Source organism: Podarcis filfolensis (assembly GCF_964270895.1).
Source record: "Podarcis filfolensis genome assembly, chromosome: 3".
Lineage (NCBI taxonomy): Eukaryota > Metazoa > Chordata > Lepidosauria > Squamata > Lacertidae > Podarcis > Podarcis filfolensis.
The window spans coordinates 20,298,661-20,315,452 of record NC_139606.1 but is presented as its reverse complement, the minus strand read 5'-3'; the positions used below and the strand labels follow the sequence as shown (position 1 = coordinate 20,315,452).

The 16,792-nt window shown below is 43.5% G+C and overlaps 1 protein-coding gene across 1 annotated transcript in view; it reads right to left on the bottom strand.

Moving 5' to 3' along the window:
- LOC310759703 (b(0,+)-type amino acid transporter 1-like) overlaps window positions 1-16,792 on the bottom strand; it is a 121,401-nt gene that overhangs the window by 78,347 nt on the left and 26,262 nt on the right. The gene's annotated exons all lie outside the window — the stretch shown is intronic.

Sequence of the window (16,792 nt, the reverse complement as noted above, 5' to 3'; positions counted from 1 at the left end):
AGCATTGGAAGTTTGTGGTTTTTTGTTGTTGTTTTTAAAGGCTGCGTTATAGGGCCTAAGATGAGAAGCCTTCAAGGCTGATCACACATCCATTGGTTGGTTTTCCAACTGGTTACATGCCATTGTAGAATTGATTTGTGTGATCTGCACCAGAGACAGGGTGTCAGTCTCTGAAGAGCAACAAAAGGAGAGGGCTACTGCAGGCTTCCTGGAGGCGTTTGATTACAGTGGTACCTCAGGTTAAGTATTTAATTCGTTCCAGAGGTCCATTCTTAACCTGAAACTGTTCTTAACCTGAAGCACCACTTTAGCTAATGGGGCCTCCTGCTGCTGCCACGCCACCGGAGCACGATTTCTGTTCTCATCCTGAAGATAGATAGATAGATTTATTGCGGCCATTGGCCCATATCGAAAACAATACATCAAAATTTATCCATAAACAATACAATTTAAACAGTTCCAAATTAAAACACCCATATAAAACCAATTTTACTTCAGTTAAGTAAACACTATACACAATAACCATCCTGAAGCAAAGTTCTTAACCCGAGGTAATATTTCTGGTTTAGCGGAGTCTTTAACCTGAAGAGTATGTAACCTGAGGTACCACTGTAGTTGTTGTAGGAAACAGGATGTGAGACTAGATTGACCTCTGATCTGCTGGGCTCCTCTTAGGTTCATCATTGCGTGGCTTCACTGCACAGTAGAAAAGGCATAAATGCAGCCGCATAGTCCACACTGTAGACTGGCATTATCCTTTCCTTCATCAGAGATTTCCTGACATGGCCAGAAACCAGACAACGAAAGCAAAAAGCTTGTTTGCAAACAAGGATGTGAAAGAAAGTAAGAAAAAGTCTCTTTTTATGTCATTTGACTTTATTAAATATATAAGTGAGGGAGCCGAGGCACCCATACGTCCGGGAATCAGGCTGCAAAAATGCATTAGAAATCCAGATGTTTCCCCAAGAAAGCAACCCTACCCCAATACATCAGCAAGATATGTGAGCTTGTAGAACTCTTTAAGAGCAACAAGCTTAACACTGGAGACCAGGGACCAATAGATCTTTGGAAATCAAAGCTACTTAGGCTGGATCTAGACACATCAAAGAAGTGTTTCTATTAAATGCGTTGCAAACTTTGTACCAGAACCAGGGCCTTTTTGGCTGTGGCCCCAGCCTGGTGGAACACTCTCCCACAAGAGACTAGGACCCTGTGGGATTTGACATCTTTCTGCAGGGCCCGCAAGACAGAGCTGTTCTGCCAGGCCTTTGGCCAGGGAGCAGTCTGACCTGTTTTCCTGTGTATAAGAACAAGCATGAAGGAGGCCTCCCAGACTGTTCACAGGTCCTTATATGATCAGTGAAAATAGTTGGTCCTGGCAAGTATTAACCACTCTCAGTCTTAACCGATAACTGCCATTTGTCCAGATTTTAATTTGTCTGAATTAATTTTAAGATGTATTTTCATTAATTGATGCCTGTTTTTATGTATACTGTGTTATTTGTATGATGTTAGCCGCTCTGAGCCTGGCTTCGGCTGGGGAGGGTGGGGTACAAATAAAATTTGTTGTTGTTGTTGTTAGAAATCGGGTTAGCAAAAAATGGAACTCCACAACGCCATCTGGTGTCCCAGTGTTAGAATGCATAAACAATGCATATAAAGCACTTTTTCTTTGCCAGTGTAGCTGAGTCCAGAGTCTCAGACCACACACGTGAGTTCAAAGGAACTTTGAGGAAAGCAAGCAGCCCTGATCTTGCAGAGATGGAGAGGTGCAAGCTGGATGATCTGAAAATGTACCATTTTTTGAATGGAGATTTCATTTATTTCTTTATCAAATGCATGCACTGCTTTATATCCTTAAGAAATTTCAAAGTAGCTAACAATACAATAAAATCAAAATAAAGCAACTGGAATGTCTGTTAGTGTTACTATAGAAAAATAAATTCCAGCTAGCAACTGGTGCAGTAACCTCAAAAACATAAGCAAGCAGAGAATTTGTCTCAGTGGGAGGCAGAAAGCATGGATTCATATGACTAATCTAGACATTGAGGAGGTTCAGATATATAAGATGATTTATATGACAGTTGTTTAGCAAGTAGTAACAGAACAGCATGCATATAGCCACTTGGTAAACTGGTCATCAGTATTATTAAGGATTTCTGGGAATTGTAACTCTGTGAGGAGTTAACTACAGTGCCCAGAATTCTTTGAGGGAAAGGATGTGCTTTGAATGTGCTCTAAAGGCATAACGTGTGGGCAGCCTTAATCGTATGTAGGTGTAAATACGGATTTCACATAAACGCCTTAATAAAACAAAAAGAAAAATTGGAGTGCTGTCCTTTTAAAGTTTTTTTCTTCAGACTGTTACCACATCATGTTTTTAATTGGTTCACCCCCAACAGTACCAGAAGTTCTCTTTTGAAGTTTGGTCTTTGCTGGTAACAAAGAGGGGAAATTGGCTCAATTTCACTCGCTTCAGTTACAAAACAGTCTCCTTAAAATGGCTGCCAGTTGCCAACAGATTCAGGAAGAAAAGGAAACTTACAAGCCCCTTATAACACAAAGGAACATAGGCAGGCAAGGAACTTGCAATGTTGTTGGGGTATTTCACAACTATTTTGAAAGCCTGTAAAGAAAACCTCGGTAGCAAGCTTTTCCTACGAGTTTAGGGCTTTTCAGAGAGGACATAAGCAGGCATCCCTCTTGCTTAACAACCAGTTCCTAATTGTGCTGAGAGAGAACAAAAATCTCATTTTCTCACTATAGACTCACTACCATAAAGGTGGCTACTCCGTGCTTCAGCTCTCTACTGAACATGCACAGAAATGCCCTTCCTCCATAATTCTGCTGAGTGGTTGTATGCACAATGGACTAAAGTTAACTTTTAAAGGGTTGTCTACACTGACCTTACTTGACTCCTTCAATCAGAGTCAATCTCCAATAATTGTACAGCAGTACCCACAAATCGGGATGGCTGAAGTGTTTTGATACCATGGGGTAATCTCCGTATCGTTCCAGTTTTTAGTATATGTGCTCATCATACATAGATCTTTCCAGTACGAAATATGATAAGACTCCTTCCTATGAGTTTGTTTTATGCAAATTTGATTATATTATGTGGGAAAAGAAAATGGCTGCTTATGGAGAGACAAATGAAGTATTTAAAACAAACTTAAAAGCAACCCACTTTAAAAAGATAACCCCTAAAGATAAAACTATCCTTATTGTGCTAAGACCGGAAGACCTGGCTGAGAAACTTGTTAGTGTTTAAACTGTTTGATGGTCCTCATCCTCAGAACAATTTTGTGAGATCAGTTGCTGGAAATCCTGCATCACAGATGGGGAAACAGAGCTTGAGAGAAGCAACTTGTCCCAGGCACCACTGTGAGCCCATGGCTAGAGTGATAGTTGGGCAAATGGGTCAATCTGTTGCATACCCCTAAACTGTCCAGCTTTAAGTGGGGCATCCCAGAATTGCAAAAGCCACCCTGGCTTCTGATTGGCTCCCAGGATGAACTGTTTGAGCTCTTACATTTTGGTAGGCCATGCTTTCACATAAGAAGAAGAACAGTTTGGATTTGATATCCCGCTTTATCACTACCCAAAGGAGTCTCAAAGCGGCTAACATTCTCCTTTCCCTTCCTCCCCCACAACAAACACTCTGTGAGGTGAGTGGGGCTGAGAGACTTCAGAGAAGTGTGACTGGCAGCTGCATGTGGAGGAGCGGAGACGCGAACCCGGTTCCCCAGATTATGAGTCTATCGCTCTTAACCACTACACCACACTGGCTCTCTGCCAAAAACTGGGATGCACAACTTTCGGGGCCACAATCCTGAGCAAGTTGTGTGACTCATATGAGATCACAGCCCCCACCCCATCCCCATGCACATCTTTTGGCGACGTGATCTCACACGACTTGCTCAGGATCGTGGCCCCGAAAGATGCATGTCCCAATTTTCGGCAGTGGCTTGTTAGAGGGGATGTTTTTATCCCTCCATTCATCTACTCTTGAGATCTGATGCCACTGATTCTCGCTCGGGATATTCCTAGCTGCCCGGTGTAATACGATATCATGTGATGTCACTCTCCCTGCCCATCCCTTCCTCCATAGAGTTATATTCAGGTGTTAAGCTAAGTGGTCATTTGTGAGGAAGGCCATCTTCTGTCTTCTAGTCAGAAAGGCTGTAGAATGAAGTGGAAACAAACCCACTGGATTTGACTGAGGGGTCATTTAGTTCAGCATCCTGTTTTCCATTTCCAGGTGCTTCCAGGAAGCCCCACAAGCAAGCTACAAAGATAGTCCAACCCCCGCCCCCCCCTTTACATGACCAGACATCCTCAGAAGCTGATTATCCGTAGCTACAGCACAAAAGGGTTTGCGGCAGGAAGTGCAGAAGTGAAATGAGCCTGAAATAAATTTCAGAGCATGTGCCAAGATTACCAAAGGAGAAGGCTTGGGTGGGGTAGCAGGAAAATAATCTAAACAAAAAGAGAAAAATGCTGAATCATAGCTGCTCATAAACAAGTAGGCGAAATGAGCTAGAAACGAGACTTGACTCCAGAGGGCTTCTAGCTCCACTTTAGGTATAAAGGAAAGATATACAGTGGTATCTCGGGTTACGAACTTAATTCGTTCCGGAGGTCCGTTCTTAACCCGAAACCGTTCTTAACCTGAGGCACGCTTTCGCTAATGGGGCTTCCCGCCAGCGGCACACGATTTCTGTTCTCATCCTGGGGCAAAGTTCGTAACCCAAGGTGCTACTTCCAGGTTAGCAGAGTTTGTAATCCGAAGCGTTTGTAACCCGAGGTACCACTGTATTGGCTTCTGTTACCACCAACAATCAAGCTAAATCAGCCTCCTATACTGTTAAACTGCACAGCAGAAGGTGACAAGTTCACAATGGTCGTCTTGCAGTACTGGTCAGTGAGGAGACACACAAACAGGGTAGTATTGCTCAGAGGCTGGCACTGTGGTCTGACGTGAAGGCACGAGACAGGTGTTGATCATCAGGTGAGCTATGTGGAAGCAAGCTGCTCGCTAAAGCCCGCAGAGGCTCCTTTTATTGACACAATATGCAAAACCAGGCAGATACTTTTGGACTGTGACCTTTACACATCTTCCAATCCCGAGATCGAGGGGTGGTACAGGTAATTTGGCACCTGTTTCCACCGTGTCACTTTCCCCTTGCACAATGTTTTTACTCGAAGGAGACAGGGGTCACAGGGCATGGCAGACTACTAAGACCGCAAAAGGTTAGACAGAGGGCATGATGTTCAGACAGCTGTGGCTTTGTCTGTGAGGGGGAGTGTGCCCCGCACCCGAAGGTCACACACGGGTTGCAATTTGGCGCTTTTGTGCATGCGCGAAACCCGGAGGTACTTCTAGGTTTCGTCGGGTCCGTAACCCGAAAAAACGCAACCTGAAGCGCCTGTAACCTGAGGTATGACTGTATATGTATATGTGTATACACATACACACAATATTAGCAATTTACAATAATGAACACCTTCACTTTTATAGACAAGATGCTTACTTAGTTTATATGCACTAAATGAGAACACACAGAGGTCACACACGGTCACATACACACACACGTGACAGGATGTTGAGTTTTCCCTCCCGGAAAGTAGTTATGACTTCAGGTGACTTTCAAGATGGGCTTTCAAAACAGTATTGCAGAAGCCAAACTTATTCCCTTTCCTTGTGATTTTCAGTGAGAATGGAGCTGTTTACAAAGCCACTCCGGGGCTGTTGTGTCATCCCCATGGCAGGGATAAGTACACAACTAAACAGAAAGATAGCCAGCGATAAGTTTGCTTCATAGTGTAGGCAGGTTTTTGTTTCCAACTCCCACATCTCAAGTCTGTTTCTTAGCTGATTGTTCCTCTGCCAAACTCCCAACGGCAGCATCACTTCCAAAAATCTATCAACAGCTGACCAGGATCCTGTTTTGGTTTGAAACACTTTTGTACCATTTTGGATCATTGTTCTACAACGCTCCACACACTAAGCAAGCTGTTTTAAACCCAAGTCCCAGAGTTCCTGCCATCTTCTCCTCTCTATCTCTCTTTTCCCCCATAAAAATTTTTAATTCATTTTATAACACAAATAAAAAACACAAACAAAAAAACAAACAACGCAAACAAATTCTTGTCATATCCTTATTTTTCTAAACATTGCTAAGTGGGTTTCCCCAGGTCCGACCTATCTGATTTTCATTTTACTTCATCTTTGTTGTTGTTTAGTCATTTACTCGTGTCCGACTCTTCGTGACCCCCTGGACCAGAGCACACCAGGCACTCCTGTCTTTCACTGCCTCCCGCAGTTTGGTCAGACTCATGTTTGTAGCTTCGAGAACACTGTCCAACCATCTCGTCCTCTGTCGTCCCCTTCTCCTTGTGCCCTCCATCTTTCCCAACAGCAGTTTACATATATCATAATTTCTAACCATCTTTTTTTTTTATCACACTTAAAATAACTTCACATTTTATCACTTACAAAAATACTATTTTAAAATATACTATCTTCTACTTCTAACACTACAGCCTATATCCACTTCCAAAACTATTCAAAGATTTAAATAGTAACCATTTTTTTTCAAATATTCCTTAAACTTCTTCCAGTCTTCCTCCACTGTCTCTTCTCTCTGGTCTCGGAGTCTCCAGGTCAGTTCGGCAAGTTCCATATAGTCCATCATCTCCTCTCTATCTCTCAACCATCAATTTCCCAGGTTTAGGCAACAGTCTTACACATTCCTGCCCAGGAATAAGCCTCCATGAAACTCAGTGGCATTTACTTTCTGAGAAAACAATCACACAATGTATCAAAGAAATCCCTTCTAGGGATTCCAGCAAAAGAACATTGCAACAATGCAATGAGCCCGTTTAGTTGTGTGCTGCACCTAAATCCCACCTTTCTGTCATGAAATTCAACACAGTGTGCAGTTTTAAAAAGTGAAGAATGGAAAAACAATGGCAGTTATGGCAACAGACAAAGGAATTCAATAGGAACATCACGGATGTTTTGGGAAGCCAGAATGTATGAAATTATTATACTGAAAGCGAATTGAGTATCAAATTTTGTGTTAAAAAACTAATAACAATTATTTTAAAAAAGAAAGGAAAAGCTTAGCGAGACAGAGCAAGTCTTCTCCTGCCAAGATATTATAAGAATAGCAAGATATTCTTGAAAAATTGATTCCAATGTAACAGAATCCAGGGGAAAATGTATAATTTACCTTTAAAATCATTGTAAACAATTTAAATTATTAGTAGGATTGGAATAATACTTGTAGTTTAATGCTAAAAATTGGCTGAAATGGAGATTTAATAGAACTGGATTAATAGAGAAGATGCAGGAGGAAAAAATTAACTAAGGACCCACAAAGGGGAGGAGGGAAGTCCAGGGGAATCTACAGAATTCTCTTTTTATTTTGGTTGTTTGACAATTGTTTGTAAATTTTAAAATTTGAAAAACTAAATAAATTCATTTTCTAAAAAAACTTTAAAAATCCAAACATTAATAAAGATTAGCCAAAGAGTAACCTAGATTCCAAAAACAAACAAATTAATTAATAAATTTGAGAAACCAGTGGTCTCTTCAGCGGGTTGGGCGGTGGAGAATCAACTCTATGACCAGGGCTTCTGCATAACAAAAATGAGGAACTTAAATGCTCTGATATACAAAATTCTGGGGGGAATTCAGCCATTGTGTTTTGACAAACCTGTTTAGAAGACAATAAAATCCATTGTGTAACAGGAAAAAATAAGGCTTCAGTTATGGGAATTGAAATTCTGCCAGACATTGTCTGATCGCTGGGGAGACCAGTAGTGGGGGGAAATGTCCCGGTTGTTCCGCTAAAGCTTTCTGGCTGAAAACCAGAATGCATGGCTAGTAACAACGTGGAAAGGGTGAGTTGGGATCTAGTACATTTATTCATTGGGTGACAACACTCCAAGGGTGTGTCCAAGCATGGGGATGTTTGTGGCCCTCCAGATGTTGTTGAACTATGACTCTCATCATCCTTGATAACTGATATGCTTCTTGGGGCTGATGAGAGTTGAAGTCCCAAAACATCTTGGCTACATGTTCCAATCCATGCCCTTGTTTCAGACACAAGTACGCTTTAAACTAGAGTTTCCCAGCTGTTTTTTTTACTACAAATCCCATCATACCTAGCTAGCAGGACCAGCGGTCAGGGATGATGGGAACTGTAGTCCAAAAAACCCTGAACTAGAGGAATTCACAATGAGCAAAATAATTATGTACTCAGCCAGGGAGGGTCTCTAAATTAGCAGCAGGGAGATTTTAACACCACATCCAGTTTGGCAGGCAGAGAGCTAGTGCTTGCATTAAGAATCACCGCTTCTATCCTGGAAGGGGAAATGGGGAAGAGAGAGGGCAAAGCTTAGTAGTCTGGCCTTGGTTAACTCCAGTTTATATTCCTGCCTTGTTAGTGCGCTATGTCTGGGACAGCCTTTGAAGACTTCTCAGAGACTTAAAGGTCCAGACAATGCAGAATATAGCTGCTAGCACTGGGACTGAGCATCATGATCTCATTACATCTGTGCATGGTTTCTGCTCACAAATTAAAGTCTTGGTTTTGGTCTTTCACGCTCATCATAGCTCAGGACCGCAGCACAATGCCTCCATATGTACCTACGAATACAGTAAGATCTTCAGTGGAGGGTCTCCTAGGGGTGGCCCTGAAAGGTAAGGGGATGCGGGTGGTGCTGTGGTCTAAACCACTGAGCCTCTTGGGCTTGCCGATCAGAAGGTTGGCAGTTCGAATCCCTGCGATGGGATGAGCTCCCATTGCTCTGTCCCAGCTCCTGCCAACCTAGCAGTTCAAAAGTACACCAGTGCAAGTAGACAAATAGGTACTGCTGTGACGGGAAGGTAAACAGTGTTTCCATGCGCTCTGGTTTCCATAATGATGTCCCGTTGCACCAGTAGCAGTTTTGTCATGCTGGCCACATGACCCGGAAAGCTGTCTGTGGACAAACTCCAGCTCCCTCGGCCTGAAAACCAGATGAGCGCCGCAACCCCATAGTCACCTTTGATTGGACTTAACTGTCCAGGGGTCCTTTACCTTTTTAACCTTATGGATGGCCCTGTCATCTGTGGTGAGGAGGTGGGACTACCAGAGAGCAGGGTCTTTGTGATGATGGTGGCATTCCACTTGTGGGAATGCTGTGCCCAGAGAACATACACCTGGAAGACAACTTATTGTCCTTTTGGTAACAGTTAAATACCTTTTAAGAAGTTTTTAGCCGACCTAACCGGAAGAGTCCGCGACCAGAAGGAGGAGGAGTATCAGGAAGAGTGGATTAAATTTAATGATTATTTAGTTAAATACGTTAAATTAACTGAAAACAGCTTGCAAATACTTAATTGGCTTAGGATTTTATTTATGTTAAGTGATGAATTAATATGTTTAATTTCATAAAGTGAAGATTTAAGGATGTTAATGTCTAAGTTAAATTTTATAAGAATTGTGATTTGGGAAACCGTTAAAAGGATATGCAATGAAATTCAACCAATGGGAAGTGGGGAAGTCACTTCACAAAGTTAATAAGTGTAATTTTCAATAAGGCTATGATTTATGTTTGTTTGTCTTATGTGTTTGTTTGTTTATAATATTGTGAAAACTAATAAAAAAAATTGGGGAAAAAGAAGTTTTTAGATTAGAAGCCAAGAGGTGGTATGCAGATGTCCCTTCTTTCATTCTACAAATCATATCTCCACTGGTGTGCACCCTGCATATGCATATCTCCTTTTTAAGTGAAATATCTTTACTTTTAAACAAATCAGTGCTTCTTCTTTTTTTTAACAGAATGACATTCCTTTAAAAACCAGTATCACTGAGTGCACTGATCTCAAGTGCTTGGCAGCTGCCCGCCCAAGATTCTCATGCTTCAGTTAAACCCTGGAGAAAGACTGTGTGAGTTAACTCCTCCCCTGGGAATTCATTGAAGTCAGGAAGTGCAAGCAGATGCGGAGGCTACACAGTATTGGAAAATGCTTAGCGGGAAGAGAAACCACTCGCACGAGCCTCTGGCCCTTTGCAACGCTAAAGAAAGCTCAATCTTGCTCCCAGCAAAAGAATAATGAAATTCTAAAGTGCCCTTCAAAAGATGCAGGAAAATAGAAGCCTCTTTCATTGATGAGGAAGAAATTGTCAAACTACAGTTCGTGTTCTGCTTACACTTAACTTTATAAAGAGTTATTACAAGAATAACAGTAGTGCTTCAACATTAGAAAAGCCTCTGTTGGCTCTTATCTTCCTAGTGACTAGAAAATGTTGTGTAATATCAGGCTACGTGGGCAGATCTGAAGTGGTTTGCTTGCCAGCTACTGGAAAAATGGATTTTGTGGCTACATCAAACTTAACAGTGCTAAAGCTGCATGAGTTCTATATAGTGGTACCTCGGGTTAAGAACTTAATTCATTCCAGAGGTCTGTTCTTAACCTGAAACTGTTCTTAACCTGAAGCACCACTTTAGCTAATGGGGCCTCCAGCTGCCGCCGCGCTGCCAGAGCACGATTTCTGTTCTTATCCTGAACCAAGTTCTTAACCCAAGGTACTATTTCTGGGTTAGTGGAGTCTGTAACCTGAAGCGTATGTAACCCGAGGTACCACTGTAAAGCCAAATGTCTAGATTGTTTAAGGCACCCAAGTGCAAAGAGCTACTGCTTTGGGGGGAAACTGCAGGTTTTGTTCAGTGAGTGTGATGTGCCTGTTTGAGCTCACCAGCATTTTAAAGCTTCTTGTTTTTTAAAAAACCACCTCATTTAAAAGAATCCTGCTTAAAATGCACCAAAATGTACTAGCATCTTGATGCTCATTCTGGAGGTTACACCAAAACACACCTATAATTCCAGGTGGTAAGCAAACTGCTCTGTAGTCACTATTTGAGCTCCACCCCTCTGCCCCTTAAGTTCCACATGCGGATCTGAATCGGGTTAGAGACACTGCCATGTGCTGACCAAGATCCCAGTGCCATCCACCCAGGAATATACAGAAGATTGTCCCTGTGCTGGAATGTGGATATTCCTTGAAGGAAACAACAACAACAAGTGTGAGTGCCTGGAGGCAGTTGGAGGATGGATGGCGGCTAATGGATTGAGGTTGAATCCTGACAAGACAGAAGTACTGTTTTTGGGGGACAGGGGGCGGGCTGGTGTGGAGGACTCCCTGGTCCTGAATAGGGTAACTGTGCCCCTGAAGGACCAGGTGCGCAGCCTGGGAGTCATTTTGGACTCACAGCTGTCCATGGAGGCGCAGGTCAATTCTGTGTCCAGGGCAGCTGTCTACCAACTCCACCTGGTACGCAGGCTGAGACCCTACCTGCCCGCGGACTGTCTCGCCAGAGTGGTGCATGCTCTGGTTATCTCCCGCTTGGACTACTGCAATGCGCTCTACGTGGGGCTACCTTTGAAGGTGACTCGGAAACTACAACTAATCCAGAATGCGGCAGCTAGACTGGTGACTGGGGGCGGCCGCCGAGACCACATAACACCGGTCTTGAAAGACCTACATTGGCTCCCAGTACGTTTCCGAGCACAATTCAAAGTGCTGGTGTTGACCTTTAAAGCCCTAAACGGCCTCGGCCCAGTATACCTGAAGGAGCGTCTCCACCCCCATCGTTCTGCCCGGATGCTGAGGTCCAACGCCGAGGGCCTTCTGGCGGTTCCCTCATTGCGAGAAGCAAAGCTACAGGGAACCAGGCAGAGGGCCTTCTCGGTAGTGGCGCCTGCCCTGTGGAACGCCCTCCCATCGGATGTCAAAGCGATAAATAACTACCTGACATTCAGAAGACATCTTAAGGCAGCCCTGTTCAGGGAAGTTTTTAATCTGTGATATTTTAGTGTATTTTTGGTTTTCTATGGAAGCCGCCCAGAGTGGCTGGGGAAACCCAGCCAGATGGGCGGGGTACAAATAATAAATTATTATTATTATTAACAACAACAACAACAACAACAACAACAACAATTTATTATTTATATCCTACCCATCTGGCTGGGTTTCCCCAGCCACTCTAGGCAGCTTCCAACAGGATATTAAAATACAATAACCTATTAAACATTAAAAGGTTCTCTGAGCAAGGCTGCCTTCAGATGTCTTCTAAAAGTCTGGAAGTTGTTTTTCCCACATCTGGTGGGAGGGCATTCCACAGGGCGGGTGCCACTACCGAGAAGGTCCTCTGCCTGGTTCCCTGTAACTTGGCTTCTTGTAGTGAGGGAACCGCCAGAAGGCCCTCGGAGCTGGACCTCAGTGTCCGGGCAGAACGATGGGGGTGGAGACGCTCCTTCAGGTATACTGAAGAGGACAAGCGTCTTACTAAGAGATGAGGACAAGTGTCTTACTATGTCCCTTGAAGACCCAAGTCTGCTCTCCATAAAATTTTCAGGGACACACAAGGGTTCAGCATGTGGCTTCTGAAAACATAGACCCTTCCTTTATTTGTTCTGGTCCAAGCACTGGCAATGAAGACCTTCATAAAGGAAAGGAGATGCCTTCTCCCAGATGTTCCAGTACACCTGCCTGCCTCCACATCACATTCAAATGTTTCTGGGAGGATGACTACAAGAGATTGCACCATCTGAGGCAGAAGCCATCCACGCATGCTCATAAGAACATAAGGCAAGCCTGCTGGATCCAGCCAATGGCCATCCTGTCTTCACAGTGGCCAAACCAGATGCCTTGGGAAGCCTCCACCCATCTCAGCAGCTGGCATTGAGAGGCACAATCCCTCTGGCAATGGAGGTAAAGTATATCTCTTCTTCTTCCCCCACTCCCAGCAGTGGACAAACAGTGAGTCTTCTTTAAGCTACTCAACAACTTCAAATCACTGGAGTGCAAGGGTCATAAAACCTGCCTGAGAGAATTTTGGTGGAAACAGAATATCGAGTTTGGTCTAAGATGATTAATGTATCAGTTCAGTTATGTAACCTTTGTTAGCCAGAGCCACTGAAAATGTAACATGAGGAAAAGACACTGTGTTTGGAAGAAATAGTGTGTTAAATGTACATTTGTCAAATCAGAGGCCTAATTGCTTTCCTAGATCAGCACAGTTGCATTTGAAGAGAAACTTTACTCATGGAAACCCTGAAGGCCAATAGTTTGAATTTTCAGAGTATGCACAGGTTTTGAGGGGGTTTCTACATCAACATATCCAGAAATGCCTTTGCTTGCTCCTCACAATATAGACAGCAAGACTTATGGGAGAGCTGCAAAGAATAAACACGCACAGTTTTTATTTTTCAACTGGTAATCCATTGCCACCGTATTAGCATCGTATCTTAAAATACTGCACATCTAAATTTACACAGAGGGAGGAGCAATGCCACTTTTTGCACGGTACAAAAAGCATTTCACAATTCTTATTTCATGTCACTGAAGCGACCTTGCAAAGCAGGTTCAACTGAAGGGGTGTGAGCATTGCCCAAGGCTCTCTGAAACCCTTCCCAAGGCCAAGAAAAGACCTGGACCTGGAGCTTCTCCAAAGCTGAAGAAATCTATCTGCTGCAACACGCTCAACCATAATGTGCCCCAATCCCCCTATTGCTTCACGGAGTGATGAATATTACGACAAGTCTTCTTCATTTAAACTAGACTAACACAGACAACAAAATGATTTGGATTCCTTGGCAGGCTTTGAATAAACACCCACAAACTTATTTGTTGAATATATGATAGATAAGGCAATGATATGTACAATTTTACAATATGCAGAGGATTGTATGTGCAAAGAAACCAGAGAGAGGAGCTGAGGGAAGTCCTGGGGGGGGGATAAAAAGGGGGGGAAATGTAAATGGGTATATTGATTGATAATCTGGTGTGTGTGTGTGTGTGTGTGTGTGTGTGTGTGTGTGTACACACACACACACACTCACTAGACTAACACATGTGTTGGCAGGAGGGGTGGGGGAGAAGCTCCTTTTCTCTGTGGGCAATGTGTATTAAGTGGCCAGGCCAGGATTAATAACGATTGTCCCAACTCAGTTCTAATCTTGCAAAGGAAGTATTGACCCTGAATGGCAAATACACACAGCTAGCTCACTGGGGTCCCAATGAGTCCTGCAATGGGGATGCAGAAAAATCATCCAGATACACAGCAGTGCTGCATACAAATCTTCCTTTTTCTTGTTGTTGTGGAGTGGGAGTTACTTATCACTATTTATTCAATTTATAGCCTGCATTGTTTCTGTACCTAAATAGTAGTTTACGGGCTTGCTCGGCTAATTTCATGGCAGTTGAGGGGAGCCCATACAGGGTATAAGGGTAAAATCAAGCAGCTGATAAGGTCTGCAGCCCTTGTCACCAACAAAACACCACCTGTAGTTTTTCACCATGGACCCTGGGCAGATTATTGTGGGGGAGCATGCTGGTTTCATCAGACCACTCAAGGATTCCATTCAGTTGAATTTTCACTGAGATCATGAAGAGAGCACAGCACAAATCCAACATATCAGACTCCAGGGTTCATTATGGGCTGAGGCTAAAGGCAACAGAAAAACAGATCCTATCTTAAATTAACAACACAAGCTGCCCATTAGAAACCTATTCTGGCAACACCTCCCAAATTCTCTTGGTCTTCTGTGCTTTCTTGTCCAGATCCTGCATGTCTGGCAGGATTTGGTATCCCAACATGACCCGATTAATACCCAGAGATGCATGAATGTTAAATTCAGAGTACCACTCTGAAGAGTTATGTGTATTCATTTAGGTTGTAGGCTAATGTCATCTGAGCTTATGTTGGCAGTGCTGAAGCCTTCCTTTGTATCACATCAGCAGCAATGCCCTTTTATAGAACCATCTGCCAGCGCCTTTGCCTTCCAAATGACAAAATCCCCCTTGCCCTTGACAGAAAGAAAGAAAAAACCCTCTGTAAGTTGTATAATTAATTCATATCAAGAGATGCATGTGATTGGCTGGGAGGTTTCCAAATTCCTGCCAAAATTAAGAACAGTTAATGTCAACTTCTCTTGAGTTTCTTCACCAACCTGCTGGTGTTGCCGGACTGCAACTCCCATCATCCCTAAACACTGGCCATTCCGGCTGGAGCTGAAGGGAATTGAACATTCAGAAGGTGCCAGGTTAGGGTACCCGTTCTCTCTCCCCCAAATAAAAGCTTCCAGTTGCTTGTGTGATCACACAGAAAGGACCTTGTTTTAGCAGCTCTGTAAACTCAAACTTCCATGTACATTACCAATATTGCAAATTGGTTCTGTACCTAAAACAAAGGGTAGTTAATTTTTTTTTGAAAGGGGGGGGAGTAGGATCTGAGAACTTCAGGCAGCCTTGACCAACCTTCAGGGACCCATATGCCACTTGGGTGTGACTACCCCACACTCTCTTGCATTAACATAGCCCCCCACCATGCACATCAGCTGAGGTTATGACCCTTCCCCAGTTGATGTGGGCTACTTGATGAGAGTCCCATGGACTGCAAGAAGATCAAACCTATCCATTCTGAAGGAAATCAGCCCTGAGTGCTCACTGGAAGGACAGATCCTGAAGTTGAGGCTCCAATACTTTGGCCGCCACATGAGAAGAGAATACTCGCTGGAGAAGACCCTGATGCTGGGAAAGATTGAGGGCACAAGGAGAAGGGGACGACAGAGGATGAGATGGTTGGACAGTGTTATAGAAGCGATTAACATGAATTTCACGAAACTCCAGGAGGCAGTGGAAGACAGGAGTGCCTGGAGTACTCTGGTCCATGGGGTCACGAAGAGTCGGACACAACTAAACAACTTGATGTGATGACTGGGGACAGGGCAATATGCATCCTCATTAGGGTGTTGGGTTCTGCCCCTCACTGCTGGGTCGATTTTTCCCCTGCACTGCCACCGAAATTGGTGGGGCATTGGAGGTCAGAAAAAATTGCTCATGGGGCCAGACCAGGCTCCCAAACTAGGGTTAGCCACCTGCAACCTACAGGAACAATTTTCAAGTGGCTTGCATTGATACAAGCGGGATGAATTCAGATGAAATCATTTGGGTTCAATTTGTTTAAAAACAGCAACAATTTGGAAAACCATTTCCAGGGGTTTGCTCTAGTGAGATGCCATCTTCTTGATTTGCTTCTTCCTACTAGTATTGTAAATCAAGATAAATCAGCAGGTTATGCCAGCGTTGCCTGGGATTTATGTTTTCTCCGCAGGGAGGGCAAAGTGTAGCAAAAGCCCATGCCAGTGAAGCTCACATTCACACACTACTTTGTTAAGCTCAAGTCGCCAGGAACATATGCACAACAGAAAGCGGGTCATGTCAAAACTCGTAAATCTTTGTTAGAACAAGAATTCTGCCTGGTTGGCAACAGCCCCATATCAGTCCTGATCTCATCAATGTCTGCAGCTCCCATAGCACTTTAATTTGCCATTTACGGCATGTAAACAAAAGTCAGCGGGCTTTAGGACCCGGAAGAGGCACTGACTTCACCCCAGCAGGACAAAGGCTTTTTATGCTTTTCAGCTGCTTGTTATAGAACTACAGATCAGCCTCAAATACTCTCTCTCTTTTTTTTAAGCAGCTTTCCCCTCCCCCCATAAAAGAAAACTCTCCTTTAGTGCAAGATACTCATAAGCTTAGCACAGCCCACAAAACTGCAACTCTGCATGCATTTAGGCTGTTTAAATCCACAAAGTCAATGGGATTTAAAACAATTCACTGCACAGCATTTCAATCTGTCCTAAAGAATAAATGCTTCTTCTAAGGGTGCCCCACTATTACAGTTGGGACAGAGTTCTGCAGCCAGAATTATAAATATATTGTCTCAAGAA